This window comes from Eubalaena glacialis, chromosome 13 (assembly GCF_028564815.1).
Source record: "Eubalaena glacialis isolate mEubGla1 chromosome 13, mEubGla1.1.hap2.+ XY, whole genome shotgun sequence".
Lineage (NCBI taxonomy): Eukaryota > Metazoa > Chordata > Mammalia > Artiodactyla > Balaenidae > Eubalaena > Eubalaena glacialis.
This window is the reverse complement of record NC_083728.1, coordinates 78,756,280-78,763,508: the sequence shown is the minus strand read 5'-3', so window position 1 is coordinate 78,763,508 and position 7,229 is coordinate 78,756,280. Positions and strand designations below refer to the sequence as shown.

Sequence of the window (7,229 nt, the reverse complement as noted above, 5' to 3'; positions counted from 1 at the left end):
TCACCCAGCTTGGAGCCAAATGGAAGCAGAGGATTATAGGCTTTGAAACAGTTTATCCCATATTCAATCTTAACTCATCCCTTGCCTCATCAACATCTCTCTGACTATAAAATGAGTATGACAGGGACTTCCCTGGCGGTCCAGTGGTTAAGACTCTGCCCTTCCACTGCAGGGGACCCGGGTTTGATCTCTGGTGGGGGAACTAAGATCCCACAGGCCTCGTGGCATGGCCAAAAAAAAAAAAAAAAAAAAAAAGGTATGATAATATTGCCCCCAAGGTGATTGTGAGGATTAAATTATATTTAGTCAAAACTGTACAACAGGGCCTTCCCTGGGTCCAGAAGATGGTGGGGGCTGAGCTAAGGTCCCACATGCCCTGCTGCACAGCCCAAAACAAACAAACCAAAAAACCCCTGTACAACATTAGTTGTTTAGTACAACATTTTCCACATTGTATATCCTCCAAGTTTTGCACACACAGTAGAGATTTTGGAATATTGAGGACAGCCTTACTTAATAATCATTGCTGGAAACAACGGCTTTTAATGTAATTTTCTATTACTTTTACATGTTTCAGTGAGTTGGAAGCTATTATTACCTTTTTTTCCCCTTAAGTGACTCACAATGCTTATTTCTTTCTGTGCTCAACTCGGAGTTGGGAGACTGTCTCATAATTCCCTGGAGTCTGTCAGTGCTACCACTGTGGCTTAGGCAGCCAGACCTTTGTGTATTTGTGTGTCTCCCTCAGTAGGTTGTAAGCACCACTGGGAGCAGGCACCCTTAGAGCCACCTCTTTCCGGTCCCAAGCATTATGTTTGGAGATGTCATGTTAAATCGCTTCAGACGTGGAGAGCCTCAGGTGCTCCAGGACTAAACCTTGAGTCAAGTCCAGTGGAGACCTGAGCATCTGGAAGGCTGTGGAGAGGAATGTAACCTCCACGGCTGAGGACACGTTGAGTAGCTCCCTGCCCTCTATCCAGCGCCTATAACTCTGTTCAACGCAGTAGGCGCTCAATAAATGTTTGATCGTCGTCCAAGTCTGGGTGTAGAGGAGGCAGGGAGCCCCAGAGCAACGCAGACGAGGCTCTGGGGAGAGCGGGGCCAAGTGCGGGGTCAGGAGGAAGCCTGTGCTGTGAGCTCTTGGGCAGCAGGGCTGCGCCGTTGTCCCTTGGCAAGTGTCCGCAGCACGGCGCCTGGCTCGCAGCAGGTGCTGAACAGTAGCTGGCTGGAGCTCTAGGAAGAAGGCCTGCCCTCATGCTACTATCAGCTTCCTTGCAACCGGAACGATTCTCTCAGACCCAATCAGGACGCTGGCTCTTTGCCCTCTGCCGCACGTCACCCAATCACAGTGCGCGGGAGGGAAAAGGGCGTGAAGCTCAGCAGCGCCATGACACTTCAGGGCGAAGAGTTCATGGACCTGGTGCTTTGCAGAGGGCTCGCGGTACAGACGTGATGCGGTTGACCCCCGGCTACTTGGGCGCGATCAGAGGCCCGGCCCTCCCCTTTTCTCCCTTGTTACGACACGGGGACCATTCGGCTTCGGTCCGGACACGCCTGAGTGTGTGTCTATTGTTGGGGAGGGTCTTCTCTTTGAGGGTTCATAGGGTTCAGGGGCCGTACCCCACCCCTGCAGAGGAAGCATCTTCTCTAGGCTCCATCCTGTTACCCTGTCCGCTGTTGGCCTCTTCTCCCCTAGTTTCTGTAGTCCCCAACCCTGCCTTCATCTCCTGGATGGAGAGAAGGAAGGAGGTATGGAGCCGGGAGGCGGAGGATCCTGGGGAGGGGGCGAGGCGCCCAGAATCTGGGACAGGTGAGGAAAGCGGAGCTGAGCTGGAAGTCAGCCTCTCTTGGGAGTGAGCCGGGCGGCCCTTTCTCCCAGGAGCCCCTCCCCCTACCTTCCCCAGCCCTTCTCTTTAAAGACCCCAGTTCGTACGAATCCAGTGAACCCTCTCTTCCCAAGTTCTCTTTACCACACCTGGCGTCCTCCTTGCCTTCAAGGGAAGCTGGTCCCACTGGTCCGCACTGCGGGTTTGGGGTGAGGCAGCTCTGTTGGGGATTGAGATCTTTTGCCTTCTTTCTGCTTAGAGTACTTAGAGCATTGCTGTCCAACAGAGCTTTCTTCAGTTATGAGAATATGCTGTATCTATGCTGTCCAACATAGAAGCCACTATCCACATGTGGCTATTTAGAACTTAAAATGTGGCTAGTGTGCCTGAGGAAGGGAATTTTAACTTTTAGCTAATTTAAGCCTAGATGCCACCATATTTCTGATTGGCCTTGCAGAGGGGCCAGTTCACTTGGTGAGGTTTCTTGGCCCGCCCTTGCCTCTAAGGAAGTACCCTGCCATTTGAAGCTGCCTAGACCCCTCAATATAAGGAATTTAATGACTTGCCACCTTCCAATTAAGATGGCAACAGGTGTTTTTGTGTGCTTAAAAGGCACTGAGATCTCAGTTTGAGAAGTGTTTTCACTGAAATGCCCACATCTAAGGTCTTTAACCGGGGAGAGGTGTTAGCTTCCCTATGAAAAGAATTCAGCACTTTCTTATGAGAACACTATACAGTTTTGGAGGCCCTGAGTGAGGAAGAAGGGATGGTACTTTTCCTGAAAAGGGGAAACTTCTGCCTGAGGCAGGTGGGGTATCTCTGGACGAGGGGGTCACACTCAGACCCCTGTGCCTCGGATGAATGGGTACTCAGTCTCACGTGCTGCTCCATCTCCATACACAACTGCCTGCTTCCCAGAGAGAGAGAGCGAGCTATGTGGTTCACAGCACCCTGCAATCTTCCCCTGGCTCCAGTGTGGCTGTTGCTTTTGAATGAGTAGGGCACTGGCCACCCATAGAAGGGAGAAGTCCTATTCATGTCTGGACTGTGGGTAGCTCTTTGCCTTCCCCGCACTGTTAGACGCAGAGTGGTAGGTCCACTCTGGTTACCGTGCCCATGTTTATGGTCATGTGGCATCCACTTTTCCCAGAGGGCTCACCTGGGCTAGCACCAGCTGCTCCACGCAGGACACACCTGTGCCCTATGACCGCCACCTCCACCCGAGCAGGTCCTCTATATCCACAAGTGCAGACGTATGTGCACAGACTGTGGGTGCCACTTTGCATACGCCCACCCCACCACCCACCCCAGCCAACATGGGCTCGCGCATTGGGTAAGCACCGCCGCTACTGCCTACAAAGTGCTTGCCAGGAAAACGTGCGCTGGCACCAGCTCACCCACACGGGAAAGAAGTCCTGCTGGTGTTGTGACTGGGGGCGGTGCTTCCGCCAGAGGCTTCCTTGGCCATTTACAGCCGCGCACACACAGGCGAGAAACGTTCTCCCTGCAGTTGGCATCTGCTTCTACTCCTCCCTCCTGCTCAGCCAAGGGCGCATCCACTCTGATGAGACGCCTTTTCCCTGCACTGAGAGGGGGAAAGATTCAAGAGAAAGTATGCCCTGAAAGCCAACCAGTGGATCCATCAGACAAACAGGGAGAGGCAAAGGTGTGGGAGAGCTGGGTAGTCCCTGTGCCAGGCTCCATCCCTGGGGATCAGGCCCCCCAGTTCAAATCCGCTATTTCTAAGACAGATTCCAGGAGTATGGGGGACCTGGGTCACATGCTGTGAAGGCTTATGATGGAAGATATCTCTTTTCATCCGAGTGTTGGCCATGCAGGGTGAGCAGAGGCAGGAGAGAGAGGGAAAAAAGGGGGAGATGTACTAAGTGATAAGGTATGTGCCTGCCTTGAAGTCCCCCTTCAGAGAGCAGGATATAGAAGTAATCAGAAAGGTGCCTGTGAATTACTTTACTTAGAAAGGGACAGGTTGGGGACTTCCCTGGTGGTGCACTGGTTAAGAATCCGCCTGCCAATGCAGGGGACACGGGTTTGAGCCCTGGTCCGGGAAGATCCCACATGCTGCAGAGCAACTAAGCCTGTGCGCCACAACTACTGAGCCTGCGCTCTAGAGCCCACGAGCCACAACTACTGAGCCTGCGTGCTGCAACTACTGAAGCCCGCGTGCCTAGAGCCCGTGCTCCGCAACGAGAAGCCACCACAGTGAGAAGCCTGCGCACCACAACGAAGAGTAGCCCCCGCTCGCTGCAACTAGAGAAAGCCCGCGCAGCAATGAAGACCCAATGCAGCCGAAAATAAAATAAATAAATTTATTAAAAAAAAAAAAGAAAGGGACAGGTTGGAACTAGCCTACATGAATCTGTTAAGGTAAGTCCTTCAGGACTCATTACTCTCTCCCAGGATTAAGTACACTGCTTGCTCAAGTCTGGGTTTATGGTGCAATGACATCTTAGGCAAAGGTGAGGTTTGTCAGTCTATAAGGTGAAGTCCACATGTACTAACTATAATCGGAAGTTGTACTTTCAGGCACTGCCCCTCACTGAGCATGAAACAAGGAGAAATTAATCTCGAAGACTTTCAAAACCCAATTTGGAGCTGCCAGTGCAACACAGGGGACATTCCAGGTTCAAATCTCATCCCTGCCTTTACTAACAGGTTCTGGGCAAGCTGCTCAACCTTCTGAAATGTCCTCATAATGACTCTGGAAGGATAATCATCCTCATAGGGACTCTGAAGATGAGTTTCAACTGAGATCATTTATATCAATTTCAACCATGCCATTTTTAAAAATAAATTTATTTATTTATATTTTTATTTTTGGCTGCATTGGGTCTTCGTTGCTGTGTGCGGGCTTTGTCTAGTTGTGGCGAGCGGGGGCTACTCTTCGTTGCAGTGCGTGGGCTTCTCATTGTGGTGGCTTCTCTTGTTGTGGAGCACGGGCTCTAGGTGCACAGGCTTCAGTAGTTGTGGCACGTGGGCCCAGTAGTTGTGGCTCGCGGGCTCTAGAGCGCAGGCTCAGTAGTTGTGGTGCACGGGCTTAGATGCTCTGCAGCATGTGGGATCTTCCCGGACCAGGGCTCGAACCCGTGTCCCCTGTATTGGCAGGCAGATTCTTAACCACTGTGCCACCAGGGAAGTCCCTCAACCATGCCATTTTAAGTCTTCTGTCACTTATAGACATTGTTTTACTCTGATGCTTTTATAAAATGAAGATCTTCAAGGAGATTCATAAAGGACTTTTTGACAAATAAGACTTTTGATGACTTTTAGATCTTACCACTGAACTGGATAAAAAATTACAAAACTCTAACAGGAAACCTGATGGCTTCTTCCAGATTAACAGGAATTAATTACATGGGACTGAATGAACTGATAAATATGATTTATAATTTTATGACTTTTTGTCTAAAATATTACTGGCTGGCTTTTAATCTCTGTTTTCCAGAAAACCTTTCCTCTTATGCTATGACCTACAACAAGTTGATAAAGTATACCTCTGTATTGTAAATGAAGATGAAACATTGATCTTTTTCTCTCTGCCTGATCCCTCCAGAATTTGGCTTCTCTAGCTAGCTCCCCTCTGGACTTGATGGCTTCTTGCGACCAGGTTACAACTAGTTATACTAATCATTGAAATTTGTTCTCTTTTTGTTGTTCTCAAATTGCTTATGCTTTGTGTCTCTCTCTGCTGTACTATGACCTTATTAATGTTACTAGCTATATTACTTATATCCTGTCTATTTTATAAGATTGTTACCTCTTGCATTACCTAATGTATCACCAGGCCTCCAACAAAACTAATGATGGCTAAGTGTCTTGAGGCAATTGATCATATACATAACTCTATGTAAAATAATTGTAACAGTGAGACTCTAGATATGGAGAAGCAACAAGGGAAAACATTTCCTGCATTATAGGAATAGACTAGTAAAACACACGATCCAGAGAATTTTACGTTATTAACAGGGCCTAATCCAAAAATAGCACATTGGGGGACTTCCCTGGTGGCACAGTGGTTAAGACTCCGTGTTCCCAATGCAGGGAGCCTGGGTTCGACCCCTGGTCAGGGAACTAAGATCCCACATGCATACCGCAACTAAGAGTTCGCATGCCACAACTAAGGAGCTGGTGAGCCGCAACTAAGAAGCACATCTGCCACAACTGGCACAACCAAATAAAAATTTTAAAAATTAAAAAAAAAATAAACAGAAACAGCACATTGGGTGGCTGATCAACAAAATCTTCCTCTGACCTAGGAATGAGAATTCCATGACAAATTGACCATGAAATGCCTCCCAAACCTGGGTCGAATTTATGACCAAGAGGGGGCCCTGTGTGGGAGCTCCCTGGTGGCCTAGTGGTTAGGATTCCGGGCTTTCACTGCCATGGCTTGGGTTCAATCCTTAGTCAGGGAACTGAGATCACACAAGCCGCTGGGCGTGGCCAAAAAAAAAAAAAAAAATAGAAGGGGCCCTGTGGAAAGGGAACCTTGCCTGCCATTTGGTAAACAACAAATGCTGCCGGCCATCAAGTTACCAGCCACTGCAGCCACCAGGCCCTCCTACTCCCTACCAAGGTGTGCCTTGAGGGAAATTCAAGATGGAAAAATACAGGAAACATTCTGTGCTCTGGATACTGGCTAGATAGTTAAGCTGCATATCTAAAGAACAATTTCAACAAGCCCAGACTCTTGCATCTTTCCATATATAGAAAAGCCCTAAAATCATTAACTTGAAATGTCTGTTTTTTTGTGATTAGCAATAATGTTTTGATGTTCAAATATATATATATTTTTTCCAGAAAAAACTGCTATATATCCTGGCTCCTCCCTTACCTCTTTGGAGCAGTTCCTCAGAGCTGAGAGGATAGTCCTCAGTATGGTCCTGGAAAAAAACTCAACTCGCAACTTTTAGGTTGTACGTTTTCTTCAGTTGGACAAAATCTTTGTTCTTCTCCTTACTAGCAAGTACCCTCTGAGATTTTCCTCATCAGTAGAACCAGGATGATAATCATCATTTCACACATGGTGGCAAAAAATAAATACGTTGAACGTGTAATATGTTGGGCATGGTACCTGCGCACAGGAAACGCTAACGTTAATTCCCTTCCCCAAAAGGCAAGGAGGGAGTTACCCACTATCGCAAGCGAAGGCTCTTCCGAGAAAGCCAGGAAAGGAGACCCAGGGATATTCCAGCCCCGGGTTGGCCAGAGTGGCTCCGTCGCTCAAATCCTTCCCTCCCTCGGCTAGGCTGCGCCTCCAAGAAACAGAGGGTCATTACTGATCCCAGGCGGGGTCGCCCCTTCCCGCCTCCAGACTCCCGGGCAGTCACCCGACACCGAGGGTCCGACTTTCTGCCCTTACGCTTCCGTTGGCTTCGTTCAAAC

At 48.8% G+C, this 7,229-nt stretch overlaps 1 long non-coding RNA gene across 1 annotated transcript; it reads right to left on the bottom strand.

Moving 5' to 3' along the window:
• Positions 1 to 553: 553 nt before the first annotated feature.
• On the bottom strand, positions 554 to 7,049 carry LOC133103355 (uncharacterized). The gene is made up of 3 exons (XR_009703268.1): positions 6,679 to 7,049; positions 3,224 to 3,411; positions 554 to 1,801 (listed from the first exon to the last, which is right to left on the bottom strand). It is a non-coding gene; the product is annotated as an uncharacterized LOC133103355 (long non-coding RNA).
• Between the last annotated feature and the right edge of the window lie 180 nt (positions 7,050 to 7,229).